Here is a 23,229-nt window from a genome sequence, read left to right on the forward strand (position 1 = left end):
GCCTATAGGCTGCTGAGTGGTGGAGTGAACCCGGGCCAGCTGGAGTTTATGGAAGGAGTGGAGGCCTTGGAACCCTATTAGAGTGTGCTAGAAAACAATATGGCAGATTTGCTTTTCCTTATTCTATTTGTTTATTTACCTACTATAGCAATGGCCATCAAACCCTAGGCTTCACTCATGCTAAGCAAGCTCTCTACCAACAGAATTATCTCCCCAGTCCCCAGATTTGCCTTAAGAAGGAAGCATTAGCGGGGTGTTGGTGGTGCACACCTTTAATCCCAGCACTAGGGAGGCAGAGGCAGGCGGATTTCTGTGAGTTGGAGGCCAGCCTGATCTACAGAGTGAGTTCCAGGATAGCCTCCAAAGCAATACAGAGAAACCCTGTCTCAAAAAAAAAAGGAAGCATTGGCTTTTATAATAAGAATGTACTAGCTAGGATAGGGGGATAGGGGTGAGGGTAAGGAGGGTTCATGCCTTTCTTTAATCCCAGTGCTTGGGAGTCAGAAGCAGGAGGATCACGTAAGTTCAAGGACAGCCTGGTCTACAAAATGAGTTTCAGGCTAGCCAGAGCTGTTACACAAAAAATCCTGTCTCGAAAAACTGATAATAATAATAATTATGATGTGAGAAGGAGAAGACACTAAAGAGCATGGCTTGGCTGAGGGGCAAGGACTCAAGGGAGAGGAGAGGTTGGGGTCAAGATGTAACTGGAAGGAGCAGAGAGTGCAGGACAGCACCCGCCTGCCTGCTTGGGAATGAAAGGACCAAGGAGAAGGACCAGACATACAGAAGAAGAGCACGCCTGGCCGCAGAGAGAGCACTCAGAATTACCCACCAAGCACCATCTCCAAGAAACACATCTTCTAAGAGGAATGAAGAAAAAAATCTAGGAGTTCAGCCTGCTCTGGTTACATTTTACATCACTTACTTCAGACATTAAAAATTAATAAAAGGGGGCTGGAGAGATGGCTCAGCGGTTAAGAGCACTGACTGTTCTTCCAGAGGTCCTGAGTTCAATTCCCAGCAACCACATGGTGGCTCACAACCACCTTGAATGAGATCTGGTGCCCTCTACTGGCATGCTGAAGATTGTATACATAATAAATAAATAAAATATTTTAAAAAATTAATAAAAAATTCGAGACTCCAAAGCACCAGTGTGTCCTCTGTCCTGGGTTACTTTCCTTGTTTCTCCGTGTGCTTCCAGATCCTTCAGGAGGCAACGAGGTGGGCCCGGTTCAAGAACAGTTGCTGTTGTTTTGAAGTGTCCTGAAGAGAGACAGGCAGGGTGGTGCACACCTGTGATCCCAGCACAAGAGGTAAAGGTCAAGAAGATCAGGAGTTCAAGGCCAGCACCAGCTACATAGCAAGTTTGATGCCAAGCTGGGCTACATGAGAGCCTGTCAATGTCGAGATAAAACTGTATCTGGAAATGAAAACATGCTACCTTCCATGTGTGTAGTGGTGCCCGTATGTGTGCTGCACACCAGGTCAGTGCTCTACATAAATTTTCCAATTAATGCTCACACCCCGTAAGGTTGTTACCATTATCTCCACGTTTCAGATGGCCAAATGGATGACCACAGGGTAGAGTGGCTTGCCAAGTGTTAAAAAGCTGCATAGAACCATGAACTCAGCTATTTCTATTTTGAAACTCACGCCATTGACCACATCCAGCAAGCCTTCCCTTTGAGAACTGAAATAAATTTAAGCCCATCCCATGTAAGCCTTCTTACCTCTCTCACATGTTTTCACTGAAAAAATAATTAAGTACCATAGTTTTGAAAAAATTCCCACAAACTTGGGCTCCATGTTTTAAAAACTATGTAGGGGGCTGAAAAGCTGGCTCAGTGGTTAACAGCACCGGCTGCTCTTCTAGAGACCTGGATTCCATTATCATCCATGTGGCAGCTCACAACTGTAGTGCTAGTTCCAGAGGATCTGACACCCTCACACAGACAAACAACACGCCATGCACAAAAATAAGATTTGAAAAAAGGTAGGAAACTATTTAGATCCAAACCCTTGGCTTAAGTGAGACCTGGTAGACAGATGTTGGAGGGACAAATGTACTTGCATCCACTGACCATTAGGGAACCAGGGATGTTAAACACATAGGGGCCTCTCCTCAATAGAAGAGACAAAATATCTGTTTTTCTGCTCAGAAACCTGTGAGTGGATTTTGCTAATGACCTGGTGTCCCTTTGCTATAGAGGCAGACCTCACCCACCTTTTACTGTGGAGGCAGACCTCACCCAAATCCCCCAGGATGATTATCGCAGACTCTTCCCTCCTTAGACCATTACCCATCCTTAGGGAGATGTCACAAGTACTTTATGGCCTGCTGACCTCTGTGCTATTGTCAGAAACCACACTAGATTCTAGGTCTGTTAGCTGTAGAATCTCCCTCACGGTCACATGGACTTTGTAAAGGAGTCTCCATGTAGTCACGCCTTAAGCTTCATTGTGCACCTGGAATTCGACTGATTGGACTAATTGTTGCCTGGAAACCTTTTCTCAAACTGCACTGTTTTAAATATGATGACAATGAACCACCTGGTATTAGACTCCCCAAAGTCTGGTCCAGGTTGACGAAGGCTTTCTTTTAGAACCTTAAAGTTATTTAAATTGCCATCTAAAACTCCTGGCACATACCTGTAACCTCAGCAATTAGAGGGTGACAGACACTAAGGCAGGAGGATCGTTTCAAGTTCAAGGTCAGTTTGAGCTACATAATGAGGACAAGCCAGCTATAGCTATATAGCAAGACCCTGCCTCAAACATTAACTAATTAATGAATTAATTAGCAGCTGCATCTAGTTTCAGTTCTCTGACTAACAAGTTTTATGAACTTTGATTCTAGTTTTTTTTTCCTCAACTGCAAAATGGAAAACTTGATTAAAACAAGCTCATCCAATGGCCTTCAAGGATTCCAAACATCCATAGGGGTCACCTTTTCCCGTGACAATGGAAGATCTATTTATTTGCTCACATGTTTGCTAAGCAACTGTGATGTGGATAATCTAGGTACTTGTATAGGCTAACAGGCTGCATGGAAGAGATTACGTTCAGTTCCTAGAAAGGAGACACATGAAATAAACAGAAAGTGTACAGGTGATGAATGAGTTAATAGACATGTGTGATGGAAGCCAAGAACTAGGGGAATCAGACAAGGTATGGAAAGTGTGAGATTCAAGAGAAGAATGGGAGGTAGTTGATGGAAAGAGGAAAATTGCCATGGGGGGGGAGGGAGGCTGTGGTGAGGGTGAGGTGGTGGTAGCAGAGGTGGAGCCTAGGAAGAGGTGAGGTGCCATGCCAGCTATTTCTGAGGGATAGCTGGTTCAAAATGACCCTTGAGTACTTGAACGGTATTCTCAGAATTTAAAATAGATTTGATGGGTAACAGGGGCACACCCACCATACACAGAAATATCTATTTTTAAGTGTATGAGAAAGTGTGGTTTTTAGGAGGAGCTAGATAGAAGGGACGCAACCAGGAGATATGAGCAAGAATGAGCAGGGAACGTTTTGATGAAGAAAGAGGCACGAGGGGTGAATTTGAAAGATCTTGTGAAATCAGAATTGTCAATGATGAGTTTGAGCGGCTCTTGACAGCACTGCCCCAGGGGATCTGTGCAACAGCTTTGAAGTCAGAGGTGTCTGGGCTTTCCGAGGTATTGTGCAAGCCCTCATCCATTAGTGCAAGTCAAGGCTAGGACTGCCAGTGCTATCGGTCTTTAGAAGGCCCTTTGTAAGGATGCTGTGTGGATATAAGGAAAGAGAAGCTTGGGTGTTCAAACGTTTTTCTTTCTCCCCTTTAGCTGGGTCGGGACAGGGGGAAAGGACAGTTCAATGGGTTTAGATGAAAATGACACAGAAGGTAATCATAGGCCATCAGAGAGAGAGAGAGAGAGAGAGAGAGAGAGAGAGAGAGAGAGAGAGAGAGAGAGAGAGAGAGAGAGTAGATTGGCTTTTCAACTGTTTTTACTTTATTTTTAATTGACACGTAACACTGCACATACTCATGGGGACAACCTGGCTTCTCACTGGCAATGTGGCAATCCTGTCACCTTATTTACACCCTGTTGGTCACAGACTTCATAGGAACAGAGTCATCACCTGGGACTGGTCGAATGGCACTGGGCTAGGACAAACATTGGAAGGACAGGCCCATCACACAAACCCAGAACTGACTATGTCCTTTTACACTGACTAGCACACACTGCCAACATCTGCTTTAGCTCATCCCTTGGGCCTCTTTCCTGTGTTTTCTTTATTTAGGAACCATGTCTACCTAGCAACAAACTGTCCACGGAATTTATGCTTTCACCCCCTCCTACCACCATAGGCTCAGGACAACAAACTGTGAGTTACCGGGTGTATAAGAATCACAAGGAAGCTTGTTTGAAGACAGTAACAGAGCAGCTTAGGAGTCCACCTTGGTCCAGTGTCTCAGCTCACTCTGAGACAGGTGGTCCCCATCAAGCAACATGTTGATCCATAGGAAAACCCAACTCATAAATTAGCATTTTTCAGGATGCCTTTGGGCTGGTGGGATGGCTCAATGGGTACAGAGCATTTGCCTCAATGCATGATGACTTGGGACTCCGATGTGGAAGGAGAGAACTGACTTCTCAATTGTCCTATGACCTCCACGTGCACTCTGTGGCACACACACACACACACACACACACCACTTTTAAAGGATCCTTTGAGAGTGTTTTCCCTATATTCACGTATAGATCTTTAGGCCCACTTTACCCGGGGTAAAAGCTGTTGTGATTATTTTGGGAAGTGCCTACAGTCTGAAAGAGCCACGATTTTCTTCCAGTGATAATGTTGGATAGATCCAACAAGGTTGGTTGCATAACTCCACTCCACCCTGACATTTCTAATTAGTCATAAAAATTGGCTAAGTCAGCTTCAGTATGCCAGGCTCCTTGATGAATATCCATCATGGATTGGGTCACTTCCTTTCCTCATCAGCTGGCAAAAACACGCCTGGACTCACAGGTCAGATTACTGAGCCAATGTCTGAGTGATCCCTAGGATCATGTAGGCTTCTGTGAATTATTCCAGTTGCACTCAGAAGCCAGTGAGATTGTTGAAACTACTGGTCTACTGGTTCTGCTGTCCCACAGAAAAACAGAAAGAACATAATTAATATTGCACTCAGGCCCACCTGCATTACAAAAAAGAGAGATTATCCAAAGATGAAAGAGGGTGGAGCAGCATGGCAGTGGCCTACTAGGCCATAGAATAAACCCCAAGTATTCAAGAGGGAGTTTTTAAAAGGCAAAGTGGGCTGGATTACGTAAGATATTTTGAAATGACAATTCTTGGTTACAAGAATCAAAATAACATGGTTGGTGTCAGTCCAAGAGTCAGAACTGATGATGTCCTTGCAGAAGAGAGCTTGTGGTGGCCTCTGTACAAGGTTGTGGTTCTAGTATGGTGTTATGAGCTTAGGTTCCTTCACCCAGTTTCTCCCAGCTTCAGTTATCTATTTGTTTAGAGTGTGACAAAAGTGACTCCATTTTGATTTTTACAAATTTTGCTCTCTGAATTAAGAAATGCTATGGGCTGCTGGAAAGTTGAAGGCTTTAAATGTTTCGAATGAGGGCTGTAAATGTTTGGAATGAGGGCTGGAGAGAAGCCTCAGTGCTTGAGAGCACTGACTGCTCTTCCCAAGGACCCAATTCGATTCCCAGGACTCACATGGCAGCTCCCAACCTTCTGTAACTCCAGTTCCATGGTACACAACACCTTCATACAGGCAAAACACCAATGCACATCAATAAAAAAAACAAATATATGGGAAAATGTTTGGGATGATGAGATGGCTCCGCTGCCACCAAGCCTGAGGACCTAAGTTCAATCCTTGAATCCACATGGTGGAAAGAACTGAATCCCACAAGTCGTCCTCTGATCTCCATACACATACAGCAAACAAATGTAAAGAATACATTTTAAAAAGAAGATGCTTGACACCTTGGTGTCTCTACAGAAGTCTACACATGGCTTCCACCTTTCATCCTTTGTCTTCCAGAACCCAGGAAGGCGTCGGTGCAGACACAACCACAGACTTACTGATTTCATCTACTCTAGTCCCATTCTCAATCTCAGCTCATCTTCAAGCCCCTCAATGAAGGTAGCCAGTCCAGAGCCGCACATGCGCTCATCTTCTTCCTCCAGGGCACCCCACCTCTAACCCCTCCTCACCCCTCACTCAGCTTCTAAGGAAGCTCCGTGGGGCCTCACTTCTCACCTGTTACAGATTAGGCATTCCAAGGAAAAGGCAGAACCCTCTCTAGACAATCGCCTCACATACTCTAGAATCTTTGTTACTTCCTACAATACAGAAATTTTTCTTACAGTTTTGAAAATGTCTGATGGCCAAAGAAGTCAGGGGAAAATTTTTTTTCAAGGAAAATCCAATGCCATAATCCTGATTTTTTTTCCCGAGGCATGGTATCTCTGTGAAGCTTTTAAGGCTGTCCTGGAACTCGCTCTGTAGAACAGGCTGGTCTCAAGTTCATAGAGATCCACCTACCTCTGCCTGCCGAGTGCTGGAATTAAGGGGCGCACCACCAATGCCTGGCCATAATCCTGATTATTAAAATGCAAATCATACCTGTGCTTTATACTTAATAAAAAAATGAAACCTGTCTACTCAGTGAAGAAGAATCACTAGTGAGTATTTTCTGTAAATAATCGTCTCTAAACTGAGTATAATCTAGAAACATTTTAATATAAATGCCTGTAGTAATTAGATGTGTCTTTTAGGTTTTCATTTCTTCCATAGAATTGTTTAACCCAACACTGTTTTCTCCGTGTAATAACTCTGCCTCCTTTCCCATACAGCAACTTTTTTTTATAATTTAAATTAGAAACAATCTTATTTTACATATCAATCCCAGTTGACTCTCCCTCCCATCCTCTCATGCTCCCCACAAACCCCCATCCCATTCCCCTTCTGCTCCCCAGGGAGGGTGAGGCATCCCATGGAGGATCATCAAAGTCAGTCACATCATTTGGGGCAGGGCCTAGACCCTCCCCTGTGTGTCTAGTCTGAGAGAGTATCCCTCTATGTGGAGTGGGCTCCCAAAGTCCATTCATGTACTAGGGATAAATACTGATCCACTACTAGAGGCTCCATAGATTAACCAGACCTCCAAACTGACATCAGCGTTGGGGGGGCGGGGGCTGAGACAGTTCTATGCTGGGTTCCTAGCAATCAGTCTGAGGTCCATGAGCCCCTTGTTCAGGTCTGCTGTTTCTGTGGGTTTTCCCAGTCTGGTCTTGACCCCTTTGCTCATCACTCCTCCCTCTCTGCAACTGGATTCCAGGAGCTCGGCTCAGTGTTTAGCTGTGGGTGTCTGCCTCTGCTTCCATTAGCTACTTGATGAAGGCTCTAGGATGGCATATAAGGTAGTCATCAATCTCATTATCGGGGAAGGGCATTTAAGGTAGCCTCTCCACTATTGCTTAGATTCTTAGTTGGGGTCATCCTTGGACATTTTTATTTAAACTTATAATGGCTCCCTCTATTAAGGTATCTCTTTTCTTGCTCTCCTCTATTCTTCCCCTGACTCAATCTTCCTGCTCCCTCATGTCACCGGGTCCCCTGGAGAAAGGGAACACTTGGGGGGGGTGAGTTAGGAGCTAGAGAAGGGGAGAAGAGGAGGAGGAGAAGGCCACACAGCAACTTCTAAGTCATCCTTGAAACTTCAGGCTTTGGGAATCGGTAGAGGTGCATGCTTGGAAGACACGTAGGAAGAGTGATGCTCGAGGTTTAACAAGTTTCTGAATCAGGAAAATACCCTGTCTGCCTGTCAAAAGGTGAGGCGATTGCCCAAGTGCTGGGAGTCACCAGTGCCGAGAAGGCAGTTCCCAAATCCTGCGGTTCACCTCACACAGGATTTCATCATCTTTCTGCATCCCACAGCACTTACTCTGATCAAGCCACTCATATCTGGGAGGGTTTCTTCATCTGTACCTAACATTGAGGGTGTGCACCAGAGTCTCCCCTCCACCACAATTTAACACCTGGGGTGGGAAAGCAGGGAAGCCCAGCCATGCCTAGGGGGGCGAGGAAACCAAAACCTCACTGCTTTGTCCTCAGCAGCCCCTAAGTCCAGCCTGGTGACAAGTCTGGCATTTATGCCTTCTTCAGGAGCCCAGGGCAGTGTGGGGGGATGGGGGCATACAAAGACACACCTGCAACCACTTCTGTCTCCTCCCACTGGCCTTCCTCTGTATCTAGGCTTCCTGCAAAGTTGTTTGCTTTCTTTCTTTATTTCTCTTCTCTTTCTTGTTTCTTTCTTTCTTTCTTTTTTTTTTTTTCTGAGACAGGATTTCTCTGTGTAGCCCTGGCTGTCCTGGAACTTACTCTGTAGACCAGGCTGGCCTCGAACTCACAGAGATCCTCCTGCCTCTGCCTCCCGAATGCTGGGATTAAAGACTTGAGTCACCTTTTCCTTTCTGGTGGGTCCTTCTGGTCCTGGCAGGGGAATAGGGAAGAGAGTACCACCCAGGTCACAGGCCCACCCATACACAGCCCATCTGTTTTCAAGGATGGCAATACTAAAATGCAATGTGAAAGAAAAGGTTTGTCATTGCTGTTTTTCTTTTTCAGTAAGCAACGTTAGAGCTTCAAGGCTCTGTAAAGAAAGACAAAACTGAAGACAAACTCTATACACCTCTACGCATCACACCGTACACACGTGACAATAAATTCAAGATGAGCTTAACGTAAAGGCTTAAATCCAGAAAGCAACTATAGGAAGATATGTTCCTGAACCTTATGGAAAACAAATATCTTTTAAAACACCACATAATAATAACCACAAGGGTAAGAAATTGAACTTCATTAGGATTAGGAATTCCTGCTCATCCAAAGCACCCATTACCAGAGTAAAGACAAGCTGTGACCCAACAGGAGATATTGGTCACACACACTGTTAGTCAGCTTTTATCACCATGACAAAGTACCTGAGATAATCAAGGTAAGTGGAGGAGAAGTTTGGTCCAGCTCAGTCACTTGACCCTGTTGCTTTGGGTCAGAGGCGGCAGTGGGTCAAGGCAGGCTAACCTCATGGAAGCCAGGAAGGAAGAGCAGGACTCTTCACACTCAACCTCATTTCACTAGGCCCCAAAGCCTATGTTTCCACCACCACCAAGAGTGTCACAAACTGGACCAGGTGTTTAACAAGTGGGCCTTTGGGGAACATCCAAAATCACACTGAGTGTGAGGAAGGGATGGAGGGAGGGAGGGCAGGAGGGAGGAAGAGAGGAGGAAAAATAAGAACCAGACAAAGAACTATTACAAGTGGGCCTTTTGGGAACATTCAAAATCTTCACTGAGAGAGACAGACAGGGAGACAGAGGGAATCTGACTAAGAACTCATATGCAGAACTTCCCATCAGTATAGTTGGCCTTCTGGATCATGGATGGCTCTAGGACCCCGGCTTGAAGTCTGTGGATGCTCCAGCCTTTTAGTCTAAATGACACAGTATCTGTGTATAAGTTATGCACAACCTCCTGTAAGTTCTCCTAGAGTACCTGTAATACCTGTACATTGTGAACACTGTGTAGAAAGCTGTGTTGTATTTATAGAAAATAGATAGAACTTTCCCAAAGAAAAGAAGTTCTTATGGAGGACATGGGCAACTTGTTAGGGGGAAAAAAGTAACAATTTTTTTAAGCTTCTAGCTAGGTAGTGGTGGCACATGCCTTTAATCCCACTGGAGAGGCAGAGGCAAGTGGATCTATGAGTTTGAGGCCAGTCTGGTCTACAGAGAGAGTTCCAGAAAAGCCAGGTGTACACAGAGAAACCCTTTCTCAACCCCATAAAAAAAAAAGCTTCTTTCTGTCCCTATTATTGTTAATACTTTTTTCATTGGCCAGGATATAGAGAATCTGAAATTCTCAAACATTGGCGAGGAAGTAAAGTGACAGAGCCATTTTGGAAAATAAGATTGAAGTCTCTTAAACTGTAAACATGTAGGGATGGATAAGAACAAAGATCAGCTGAGAGGTGGTGGTGCACACCTTTGATCCCAGCACTTGGGAGGCAGAGGCAGGTCTGTTTTTGTGAGTTCGAGGCCAGCCCGGTCTACAGAGTGAGTTCCAGGACAGGCTCCAAAGCTACAGAGAAACCCTGCCTTGAAAAACAAACAAAAACAAAACAAAACCAAAGTGCAAATTACATATTTATATGCAAATGGCACGATGAAACCCATTACAATGTATGCTAACTTAAAAATAAATATCGTGGGCTGGGCGGTAGTGGTGCATGCCTTTAATCCCAGCACTTGGGAGGCAGAGGCAGGCAGATCTCTGTGAGTTCGAGACCAGCCTGGTCTACAAGAGCAAGTTCCAGGACAGCCTCCAAAGCCACAGAGAAACCCTGTCTTTAAAAACAAACAAACAAATAAATAAATATTGTGTACCTGCCATGGGGTACAGGCTTTCTACTCCTGGGTATTCACCAAAGAAACAAGACTAAAGTGTAAGTACTGCCTGTAAGCATTTGTAGCAGCATAATTTTTACAGCTAAAACCTGAAAACAACCCTCACAGGTAAACAAACTGTGGTATATCCATTCAGTAAAATACTATAGGGATAAGGAATGAATTGTTAATCCATGTCGCATGAGTTAATCTCAAAGCAGATCAAGTTAAGAGAAGGCTTGATTCATCAGAGGACATACACAGGAGTCCATTTGTGTAAGATGGACAGAATGACAATAATTCCTGATCGCTCAGGGATAGAAAATGTGGAAATGCACAAGGGAACTTTTCAAAGTGCATGAAAGCTGGCAAGATGGCTCAGCGGGTAAAAGCACTGACCAAGAAAACCTGACGAGCTAAGTCTGATTCTTGGATTCTATAGGGGATGAGCTAATGGGGACTGGACTCCCCAAAGCTGTTTTCTGGCCTCATCTGCTTGCTCACCCCTTTCCCATACACATAAATAATAAGTAAGTATGTTTAAAGCAGCAAATGAAGACACTTTAGCAGACTGCAGTATATACAAGCATGTACAGTTATGTTACCAAAACGAACATTTTCTTGTAAGTCAATTCCAGCTCAATAAAACAGCTGTTCTCTTAAAAGGTTTCAAGATGATGTTTAAAAGTAGAAACTAAGTTGTTGACCTCCAAGGCTCAGCTCTTCCATTTCTTCCTGCCAAGGTTTTTTCCCCAAGTTATTTCTCATACTGGGATGGTGGACACTTTCCACGCCTTCATCTTCCTCTCTGAACCAGGCTCCACCTGGGTATAGAAGGCAGTGATGTGTTTACTGGCCGATGTCCTTTCCTTGCACAGGACAGATGTCTGTGGTGTCAGTGGGCTTTGATGGGATGCTGTAGAGGTCTCCACCCAGGTGACCTTTCTGAGGGAAGTGACAAGTTCAGTACAAATGGCCTGGAAGCCAGCCTTACTCACCAACTCAGACACCTTGGTTTTAGGAGTCCTCCCAGTGAACAGAGAGCCAGGCTTTGCTCGGTTCACTGTCAACCATCCTCTGAACAGGCCTGAGAAGATGGGATGAGATGAGGACTCAGAGGGTCAGCTGACCCATACTCTGCCCAGCTCTGCCACTGGCCATGTGTGATCTAGAGAAAGACACTGTCTCTCTCTCTTGGGCTCAGTATTTTCTCAACATGTGAGAATAGGGCTTGGTCTAAATCAGTACCTTTCCTTTAAAAGAACTCAAGGGGAAGCAGACTCTCCTCTGCTAATTTTAAAATAGAAATTCAGTTTATGAGATCAGTAAGAACTGCTCCAACTGAGGCCAATCTCTGCCTGTTCTCCATCACCATCCTATTTCCCAATGAGTGCTAGAGTTAGCCCACTTCCCACTTCCCACACTAGATGGGAGCTCTGTTGGGCAGACCTACAACCCACCCCAAATAGAGCGCTTGAGAGCACATCTTTAGTCAATCGATATTTATTGAGCATTTGTGTAGCTGTGGTCATTGGGACAGGCACAGGACAGCCATGGGGAAAGTACAGCCAGGGTTGCTCCCCTAAGTACTGTCTATTCATTCTTCAGACATGTATGTGTTGAACACTTAAGTATTGCTCCAGACTCTGGAATCTGGGAAGATAACAGTCATTCCAAGTAACAAAGAACATAAAAACAAAAAAGAAAGAAAGAAAAGAAAAGAGAAAGAAAGGAAATAAGGGAGACCGGGATGGGGAGGAGTCCTCTGTTAACCTGTGACATTTCTGCTGAGGTGACAGGTTAAGAACCCAAGAAGGAGAGGTCCTGTCTTGCTTTGTCAAGGGCACAGAGTCTGAATTGAGAAGAACTTGGCATGTCTCATTAGAATTGAATGAGGCCAGGCTCTAGAATGCACCATCAGGAGAAACTACACTGATATGAAGTTACTAAACAAAGACTGTGCATCAAGGCTTAGTAGTGCATTGTATGGGTTGGTTATGTTTCTCTCTCTCTCTCTCTCTCTCTCTCTCTCTTTCTGTCTCACACACACACACATTCTCTCCCTCACTCCTCATTTCTTTTCTTAAATCAGTGGGGGAAAATTCATGTGAATTATCCAGAGGTATAATATCATCCAATTTGTGTTCACAAAAGGTCACTCTGGCTGCCAAGAGGAGAACAAAGGGCAGAAGGTAAGCATGGGTCTGTTTCCCACCTGCCTTCTGGTGCCCTGTTCAGAGCTTCCTGAGGCCTGGGAACTACACCCTGGGGAACCCATGCCAGTGGTCCAGCCCACCCAAAGACTGCCGAGGCCCCGGTACTAGTCCTGCCTTCACCCACGGGAAGAGGAGAGCCATTGGAGTATTGGACCTGCTTGCACCCACCGGAAGAGAACCTTAGACCCACACCCACCAGGAGAGGAAGAGACTCCTGCATGCACTGGAAGAAGGAATGGGAAGAAGACAATATAAAAACATGCTCAGCAACAGAAAAACCAATATGACGCCACCAGAGTCTAGGGACTCTACACCGCTGAGACCTGAACATCCCAACGCACAAGAAAATGACCTTAAAATCAACTTCATGAAAATGATAGAGGCCCTCAAAGAGGATATGAGAAAATCCCTTAAAGAAATGGAAGAAAAAAAACAAACCAAAAAATACAAGAAATCAACAAGTCTCTTAAAGAAAGCCAAAAAAAAAAAAAATCAAACAGATGAAGGAAACAGTTCAAGACCTGAAAACTGAAATAGAGACAATAAAAAAACACAAACTGAGGGATGCTTGAAATAGAAAAGCTGGGTAAATGATCAGGAACTACAGATGCAAGCATAACCAACAGAATACAAGAGATGGAAGAGAAAATCTCAGGCATCAAAGATACACTAGGAGAAATAGATTCATTGACCAAAGAAAATCTTAAGTCCAACAAATCCCTAACACAATATCCAGGAAATATGGGACACCGTGAAAAGACCAAACCTAAGAATAATAGGTATAGAAGAAGGTGAAGAAAACTACCTCAAAGGTACAGAAACATATTCAACAAAATCACAGAAGAAAACTTTCCCAACCTAAAGAAAGACATGCAAATGAAAGTACAAGAAACTTACAGAACACCAAATAGAGTGGACCACAAAAAAAGTCCCCTCACCACATAATATCAAAACTCTGAACATACAGAATAAAGAAAGAATATTAAGAGCATCAAAGGAAAAAGTCCAAGTAACATATAAAGGCAAACCTATCAGAAATACACCTGACTTCTCCATGGAAATTCTTAAAGTCAGAAGATCCTAGATAGATATTCTACTAACATTAAGACACCTTGGGTGCCAACCCAGCCCACTATATCCAGCAAAGCTTTCAATCACTATAGATGGAGAAAACAAAATATCCCATGACAAAATCAGATTTAAACAACACATATCCACTAATCCAGCCCTACAGAAAGTTCTGGAAGGAAAACTCCAACCCTAGGAAGTTAACTACAACCAGAAAAACATAGACAATAACCTTCTCTAAAATCGACCACATACTTGGCAACAGAGCAAACCTCAACAGGTACAAAAAATTGGAATAACCCCCTGTATCTTATCAGACCACCATGCTTTAAAGTTAGAATTCAACAATAACACAATTTTCAGAAAACCTATTGAACAATGCACAATTGCACCATTCCTGGGTCAAGGAAGAAATTAAAAAAAAGAAATTAAAGACTTTCTAGAATTCAATGAGAATGAAGACACAACATACTCAAACTTATGGGACACTTTGAAAGCAGTGTTAAGAGGAAAGTTCATAGCACTAAGTGCCCACATGAAGAAACTGGAGAATAGTCACACTAGAGAATTAACAGCAAAACTGAAAGTTCAGGAACAAAAAGAAGCAAACTCACTCCTGAGGAGTAGATGCAAGGAGATAATCAAATTGAGGACTGAAATCAATAAAGTAGGAACTAGGAAAACAATACAAAGAATCAATGTAACAAAGAGTTGCTTCTTCGAGAAAATCAACAAGATTTTCAACCAAAAGGCAGAGAGAAAGCATGCTAATTAACAAAATCAGAAATGAAAGTAGGCACATAACAATGGACACTGAGAAAATCCAGATAATCATCAGGTCATACTTTGAAAATCTGTACTCCACAAAATTCGAAAATCTAAAGGAAATGGACAATTTTCTGGATAGATATCACAGATAAGCAATTTAAATAGACCTATACCCCCTAATGAAATAGAAGCAGTCATCAAAATCTCCAACCAAAAAAAAAACAGGGCCAGATGGTGTCAGTGCAGAATTCTACCAGAAATTCAAAGAACAGCTAATACAATTCTCCTCAAAGTATTCCAAGCAACTGAAGCAGAAGGGTCATTGCCAAACTCTTTTTATGTGGCTTCAATAACCTTGGTACCCAAGCCACACAAAGACACAACTAAGAAAGATAACTACAGACCAATATCCCTCATGACCATTGATGCAAAAATACTCAATAAAATACTGACAAATCATCCGGGCATTGATGGCACATGCTTTTATTCCCAGCACTCAGGAGGTGGAAGCAGGTGGATCAAGGCCAGCCTGGTCTACAAGAGCTAGTTCCAGGACAGCCTCCAAAACAGAGAAACCCTGTCTCAAAAAAATAAAAAATAAAATAAATAAAAATAATAATAATACTGGCAAATTGAATCTAAGAACACATCAGAAAAGTCATCCACCATAATCAAGTAGGCTTCATCCCAGGGATGCAGGGATGGTTCAACATATGAAAATCCATCAATGTTCACCATATAAACAAACTGAGAAATAAAAAAAATCACATTATCATCTCACTAGATGCTGAAAAAGTTTTTGACAAAATCCAACACCCCTTCATGATAAAGGTCTTGGAGAGATCAGGGATAACAGAAGCATACCTAAACATAATAAAAGCAATATACAGCAAACCAACAGCCAACATCAAACTAAATGGAAAGAAACTCAAGGCAATTCCTCTAAAATCAGGAACAAGAGAAGGCTGTCCATTCTCTCCATACCTCTTCAATATTGTACTTGAAGTTCTAGCTAGAGCAATAAAACAACAAAAGGAGATCAAGGGGATACAAATTGGAAAAGAAGTCAAACTTTCACGATTTGCAGATGATATGATAGTTTGCATAAGTGACCCAAAAAATTCTACCAGGGAACTCCTACAGCTGATAAATACCTTCAGCAAAGCAGCAGGATACAAGATTAACTCAAAAAAATCAGTAGCCCTACTATACACAGACGATAAATGGGCTGAGAAAGAAATCAGAGACTCATCACCTTTTACAATTGCCACAAACAACATAAAATACCCTTGGGTAACGCTAACCAAACAAGTGAAAGACCTGTATAACTTAGAGTCTTTAAAAAAAGAAATTAAAGAATATACAAGAAAATGGAAAAATCTCCCATGCTCTTGGATAGATAGAATCAACATAGTAAAAAATAGCAATCTTGTCAAAAGCAATCTAAAGAGTCAATGCAATCCCATCAAAATTCCAGCACACAGAACTTGAAAGAACAATTCTCAACTGAATGGGGGAAAAACAAAAGACCCAGGATATCCAAAACAACCCTGTACAATAAAGGAAATTCCAGAGGCATCACCATCCCTGACTTCAAGCTCTATTATAGAGCTATAGTCCTGAAAAACGCTTGGTATTGGCATAAAAATAGTCAGGTAGTCCAATGGTATCGAATTGAAAACCCTGATATTAACCCACACACATATGAACACCTGATTTTTGACAAAGAAGCTAAAACTATACAATGGAAGAAAGAAAGCATCTTCAACAGATGGTGCTGGCATAACTAGATGCTGGCATATAGAAGACTGCAAATAGATCCATATCTATTGCCATGCACAAAACTTAAGTCAAAATGGATCAAAGATCTCAACATAAATCCAGCCACACTGAACCTCTTAGAAGAGAAGGTAGGTGGTGCCCTCGAACGAATTGGTACAGGAGACGGCTTCCTAAACATAACACCAGTAGCACAGACACTAACGACAATTAATAAATGGAATCTCCTGAAACTGAGAAGCTTCTGTAAGGCAAAGGGCACAGTCAGCAAGACAAAACGGCAGCCCACAGAATGGGAAAAGATATTCACCAATTCCACATCTGACAGAGGACTGATTTCCAAAAATATACAAAGAATTCAAGAAGCTAGTCACCAAAACACCAAATAATCCAATTAAAAAGTGGGGTACAGAACTAAATACAGAATTCTCAATAGTGGAATCTAAAATGGCTGAAAGACACATAAGAAAGTGCTCAACATCCTTAGCCATCAGGGAACTGCAAATCAAAATGTCTCTGATATACCATCTTACTCCTGTCAGAATGGCTAAAATCAAAAACACCAATGACAGTTTATGCTGGAAAGGATGTGGAGAAAGGGGAACACTCCTCCACTGCTGGTGGGAGTACAAACTTGTTCAGTCATCTTCATAGCAGCATTATTTGTAATATACAGAACCTGGAAGCAACCTAGATGCCCCTCAACTGAAGAATGGATGGAGAAGATGTGGTACATTTACCCAATGGAGTACTACTCAGTGGAAAAAAAATGGAATCTTGAAATTCGCAGGCAAATGGATGTAACTAGAAGAAACCACCCAGTCACAAAAAGAGAAACATGGTATGTACTCACTCATATATGGATTTTAGACATAGACCAAAGGAACACCAGCCTACAATCCACACCATCAGAGAAGCTAGGAAACAAGGAGGACCCTAAGAGAGACATGGTCCCCCAGAGAAGGGGAAAGGGACAATATCTCCTGAGCTAATTGGGAGCATGGAGGGAGGGGAGGGGGAGTTAGGAGAAAGAGAAGGGGAGAAGAGGAGGACATGAGGGAGCAGGAAGTTTGAGTCAGGGGAAGAATACAAGAGAGCAAGAAAAGAGATACCATAATAGAGTGTGCCATTATATGTTTAAAGAGAAATGTGGTACTAGGGAAATGTCCAGAGATCTACAAGGATGACCCCAACTAAAAATCTAAGCAATAGTCAAGAGGCTACCTTAAATGCCCTTCCCTATAATGAGGTTGATGACTACCTTAAATGCCATTCTAGAGCTTTCATCTAGTAGCTGATGGAAGCAGAAGCAGTCACCCACAGCTAAACACTGGACTGAACTCCTGGAATCCAGTTGCAGAGAGGGAGGAGTGATGAGCAAATGGTCAAGACCAGGCTGGAGAAGCCCACAGAAACAGCTGACCTGAACAAGGGGGAGCTCATGGACCCCAGACTGATAGCTGGGAAACCAGCATAGAACTGTTCCAGACCCTCTGAAAGTGGATGTCAGTTAGGAGGTCTGGTTAATCGATGTGGCTTCTGATGGTGGATCAGTATTTATCCCTAGTACATGAATGGACTTTGGGAGCCCACTCCAAATAGAAGGATACTCTCTCAGCCTAGACACACGACAGGGGGTTGGGGGAGGGTTCTAGGCCCTGCTCCAAATGATATGATAGACTTTGAAGATCCCCCATGGAAAGCTTCACCCTCCCTGGGGAGCAGAAAGGGAATGGGATAGGGAGCTGGTAGGGGGCAGGGGAGGAGGAGAGTAAGAGGGAACTGGGATTGACATGTAAAACAAGCTTGTTTCTAATTTTTTAAAAAAGGAAAACATTTTAGTAAGAAAGAGTACATTTTCCTGATGGGTCATATTTAGAAATAAGAAGATAAAGTAGCAGCTAGATAGCTGACAGTGTCATTTACCAGACAGGAGGAGACATCAGTGCGGGGAGTGTGTCAATCAGAGTTCCTGAGGGGGCCAGAACAAGTTAGATAAAAATATACATGGTAAAGACTTTTTGAGCCAGGAGTTGGTGGTGCACACCTTTAAATCCAGCACTCAGGAGGCAAGGCAGGCAGATTTCCGTGAGTTCAAGGCCACCCTGATCTCCAGAGTGAGTGCCAGGACAACCTCCAAAGCTACACAGAGAAGAAACACTGTCTCAAAAACAAACAAACAAACAAACAAAAAACTTTATTAAATCAGCTTACATTAAAATTGCAGCATGAACTGAATCACACAGGAGAGGCTGAGAACCAGTGGCCACTTGGTTCTTGGGGCTGGTTACCTCAGCAGTGGGATTGATCCCACAGAGCTGAACTCCCTTGTTGGAGAGGTCAGAAACCCAGTCCACAAGCTGACTGCCTTAGTAGTCTTGCTCTGGTACCAAAAACCTAGAAGGTTCCCAGGGAGCCTCTTGTCAGTTGTCCATAGTGGAAGCTTAGAAATGCTGGCTCTGGGACTGGAGAGATGGCTCAGAGGTTAAGAGCACGGCCTGCTTTAGTAGAGGTTCCAAGTTCAACTCCCAGAAACCACATGGTGGCTCACAACTATCTATAATGAGACCTGGTGCCCTTTTTCTGGCATGTAGGCAGAACACTTTATACATAATAAATAAAAATAAATCTTAATAAAAAAGAAAATAAGGAAATGCTGGCTCTGATGGCGTTGGAGGAATCAGCAGCAGCAACAGGCTAAGTCAAGCGGGAAGGCCAAGCAATCAAAAGTTACACACCGTCTGCCACACCCTTTTTACCCAGACTTCTGGCATACATTCAGAATGTTCTAGATTGCTGATAAAACCTACCCAAATAGTGGGTCAGTTCCAAGGCAAGGAAGGGGATGCCAAGGCCACAGATGTGGCCAAACTCAGAAAGCACTTCACAACCAAAGCCACGGCTTCTATGTCTAGATTTTTTTATTTGTTATATGTGTTCTGCCTGAATGTGTGTCTCTTGGGTCCCTGGAACTGGAGTTACAGACAGTTGTGAGCTGCCATGTGGATGCTGGGAATTGAACCAGGGTCCTCTGGAAGAGCAGCCAGTGCTCTTAACCGCTGATCCATCTCTCCAGCCCTTTCTGGGAAGATTTTAACAACCTCAAACTCAAGTCACTCCAGCAGCATGTGACAGCAGAGTCTGGCCTCTTGTCTTGCCCCACCGTGGTCCTCCCACGTCTCTTCCTTCCTTCCTTTCTTTTTCTAAATGAAATTGATTTTATTCCTCCAACTCTACCCTCCTACTCCCCATGCTGCCCCCTCCAACATTCTTTTCTTAACTTGATGTTAGTGCTGGCTGTCGGGATGTTGACTGATCTTGTGTATGATCTTGGGATGTTGGCTTGGTCTTGTGCAGGTGACCACAGTGAGTCCATGAGCATGATGGCCTTGTCACACCCAGAAGACAGAGCTCTGTAACACTCCTTCTCATTCCCCACTAGTTCTCATCTTTATTATTCGTTATTCTCCACCACTTCTCCTCCTCCTTCTGCCAGTGTCAGGAAGAGCTATGCCCTGGCTCTTGCTTTATCATCTTTATTGTATAGCACACCACAGAGAAACAAACACTGACATTCAGACACTGTCAGCCAGGTGTGGTGGCGCACGCCTTTGGTCCCAGAGCATGAGAGGCAGAGATAGACGCAGCTGGATCTCTGTGAGTTCAAGGATAGCCTGGTCTACAGAGTGAGTTCCACACCAGCCTACGCAGTGAAATCCTGTCAGACACCCAAAAATGTTTGCTTTTTAAAAGAAAGTTTTGTCAAAGAAGCATTTCAAACTTTTGACTCAGTGTAAACGGAATCATTCTAATGACTTCTCATATGTAAGGGGGTGATACCCATCCTCTTCATTCTAAGGCTCACAGTCCTATGACAAAAGACAGCATAGAGGACTGGAGAGATGGTTCAGTGGTTAAGAGCACTGGCTGCTCTTCCAGAGGAGCTGGGTTTGAATCCCAGCACCCACATCGCAGCCCACAACTATCTGTATCTCCAATCCTGGGAGATCTGATATCCCCTTCTGGGTTTCTTGTCGCCAGGCACCCACATAGTATAGAGACATGCATGCAAACAGAACATCCATACACATGAAATTTTAAAAAAAGATATTGTAGGAAAAAATCACTGCAGGTTTATGTAATCAAACTTTTACATAACACAGGAAACTTTGGAAATGAAGACCCAAATACCCAGGAACAACTGTCCATTTTTAATGTTTTATTTGGACAAAAATGGATAACTAACTGCAGATGTGATTGGACAAGGAGGTTCATGGTCTACTGGTAAAAGACTAGGTAAGAGAACCAGCAAGGCTGGTCTGTTCAGATTCCTGGTCTGTCTGTGAGGCAGTCCATCTCTATGGTACTAGTCAGAACCCCTCCTAGAAAGGAGGTTTTATGACCTACTATGAGGCAAGACAGGCTAAATTACCAGCTCAGGGTCAGCTACTACACAAAAGGGCAGAAGAAGGTTCCAGCTCTCCTACACAAAAGAGCAAGGGGGTGGGGTTGAGCAAGGTTTCTAGGTTTTATGGCTGTCTTCAACAGAGGGGTAGGGTTCAATAATCCACCTTGGGAAAGAATAAATTGAACCCAGTGCATTGGACAAGCCAGGCAAAGACTTCTACACCTAAGCCACATCCTCAACCTTAATGTGTCATTTTCTGAGTCTGAAAATCAGCAAAGAAATGTACGAGAATAAGGCATTTTAAAACGGCAGGTGTTAGAACTGGGCATGTTGGCACATGCTTGTAATCCCAGAATTTGTGAGGTAAATTCAAAAGGATCATGAGTTCAAGGTCAAGATGGGATGTAACACTGTCTCCATCGAAAATCAATCAGTCAACAGAACTCTATTTAGTTGAACATCATGGCAGTTAATCCTGTCTACTTCATGGGATTTAATTAGAAAGGCTGTGGACACAAACCTCTGGGTCAATGGAGGTGAGATGACCCATCCTAAACATAGGTGACACCATGCCACACCTGGTCCTAGACTAAATAAAAAGGAGAAAATGGGCTGAGCACCAGCATCATCCTCTGCTTCCTGACTTAAGATATGAGGGACCAGTTGGGCCATCCTCTCCATGATGGACTTAAGCTGGAATCATGAACCAAAATAAGTTGGTTCTTCCTTAAGTTGCTTTTCCAGGCATTTTGTCACAGTAATGAGAAAAGTAATTTAACACAAGCATAGACTTTTACATTTTTAGAATTGTAGGCATTTTTACGAAACTGAAACAGGAAATTTAGGAAGTTCGAATTGTTACTGAAGTCCTGGCTTCTCACTGCTTGAAAATCAGTGTTTAGGAAATGAGAGCTAATAAGAAGGAATCCAGGCTTTGCCCAAAGAGCCATGCTTAAGGAGATTCTGGGGACTGTCATCCACAAAGCTCCATCTCCAGCAACTCAAGGGTACAAAGGGGTTGCATAGGAGGAAAAGCAAGAGCAGGCTAAGAAGGCTGCATGAACCTGATCGGGAATGCCCTTCTGTATGTATGTTTCTCTTGTTGTTTGATGAGTAAAACACTGATTGCCCAGTATCCAGGCAGGAAGTATATGCGGGGCTACCAGACCAGGAGAATTCTGGGGAGAGGATGCAGAAGGTGAGCAGCCAGAGAGACACCATGTAGCCACAGAAGGAGTAACATGCTGGAACATTCTCCAGTAAGCCAAGACTACCTGGAAATACTTAGATTAATAAAAATGGGTCAATAATTAAGAGAGAGCTAGCCAATAAAAACCTGGAGCCATTGGCCAAACAGTTTATCATTAATGTAAGTCTCTGTGTGTTTGTTTGAGACTAAATGACTGTGGGACCAGGTGGGACAGAAACTGTCTACAGCAACCTTCAGGGAACATAGCTTTGTTTTCCTTCTCCAAAGCATCCATACATCTCAATAGACAATGGCCTCTCAAGCCAAGTTTCCTTTACTTTTTAGGCAGTCAGATTTCTTTCCTGAAAGTCAAACCTCAAAGACATCTCCAGGCTATGTAATATGATGCACAGGATTAATTAAAGAAAAATCACACGACTCTGATGCTAGATAAAGATTCCCAGACACCCTGAGTTCTGTAAATCTAAAGAAGTGTGATTTTCCTGTTAAAATCATTGTTTGTTTTAGACAGAGTTTCATATGTGTAGACTGACCTTAAATGCCTCGTAACTTATCAGTTAATATTCCAAACGTTTAAAAGGGAGGGCTTCTCTTTAGAATTACTGGGCATCAAGAGGGAAGTGCTGGGCATAACAGGGAATAGGGCACAGCAAGGGGACAGAAGGCTTGCTGCCCCCGCCCCTGCCCACAGGGTCATTCCATCAGAGAGAAGAGTGGCAGACACATTCCATTCTGAGTGACAGAGATAGAGATGTCTGCTATTTTATTGTGCTTCTTCTATATTTTGAACATTTATAGAAATTAAGATAAAAGAGTAATACACATATCTAAAACAACCAAAACCCTCTCACCAGGAGCAGCATGTTGAAACTGTGGTGTAGCATATCATGGTTAGAGAGAATAGACGGAAGAAAGGGCCAGTAAAGGAACTTGGTTAATGTATCTGTGTATCGATCGATATGGAAAGATTCATAACATGGTGAGCAGAAAAGGAGCATAGGGGCTGGAGAGATGGCTCAGCACTTTATAACACACAGGGGACCAGAGTTCAGTTCCCAGCAGCCATATCAGGCAGCTCACAATCATCTATAACTCCATCTCCTGGGGATCTGACACCTCTGGCCTCCCTACGCGCACGCACACACACACACACACAAACACACACACGAAACAGTAGTATAACAGAATATGTGGTTATATGTGATTTAATAAAAATTAAATGGCAAAACTTGGCTATAAATTATTAAAATAGGCTACAGGTTTAACAAACTCATGGTGTAACTCTGTGGATGACATGGTTGGGGTGGGAGCTTCCTCCATAGGTG

The 23,229-nt window shown here is 43.3% G+C and overlaps 1 long non-coding RNA gene across 2 annotated transcripts in view; it reads right to left on the reverse strand.

Moving 5' to 3' along the window:
- Positions 1-23,229, reverse strand: part of LOC121141950 — a 153,493-nt gene that overhangs the window by 128,978 nt on the left and 1,286 nt on the right. The window lies entirely within an intron of this gene.

Source organism: Mesocricetus auratus, unplaced genomic scaffold (assembly GCF_017639785.1).
Source record: "Mesocricetus auratus isolate SY011 unplaced genomic scaffold, BCM_Maur_2.0 Super-Scaffold_100008, whole genome shotgun sequence".
NCBI classification, from domain to species: domain Eukaryota; kingdom Metazoa; phylum Chordata; class Mammalia; order Rodentia; family Cricetidae; genus Mesocricetus; species Mesocricetus auratus.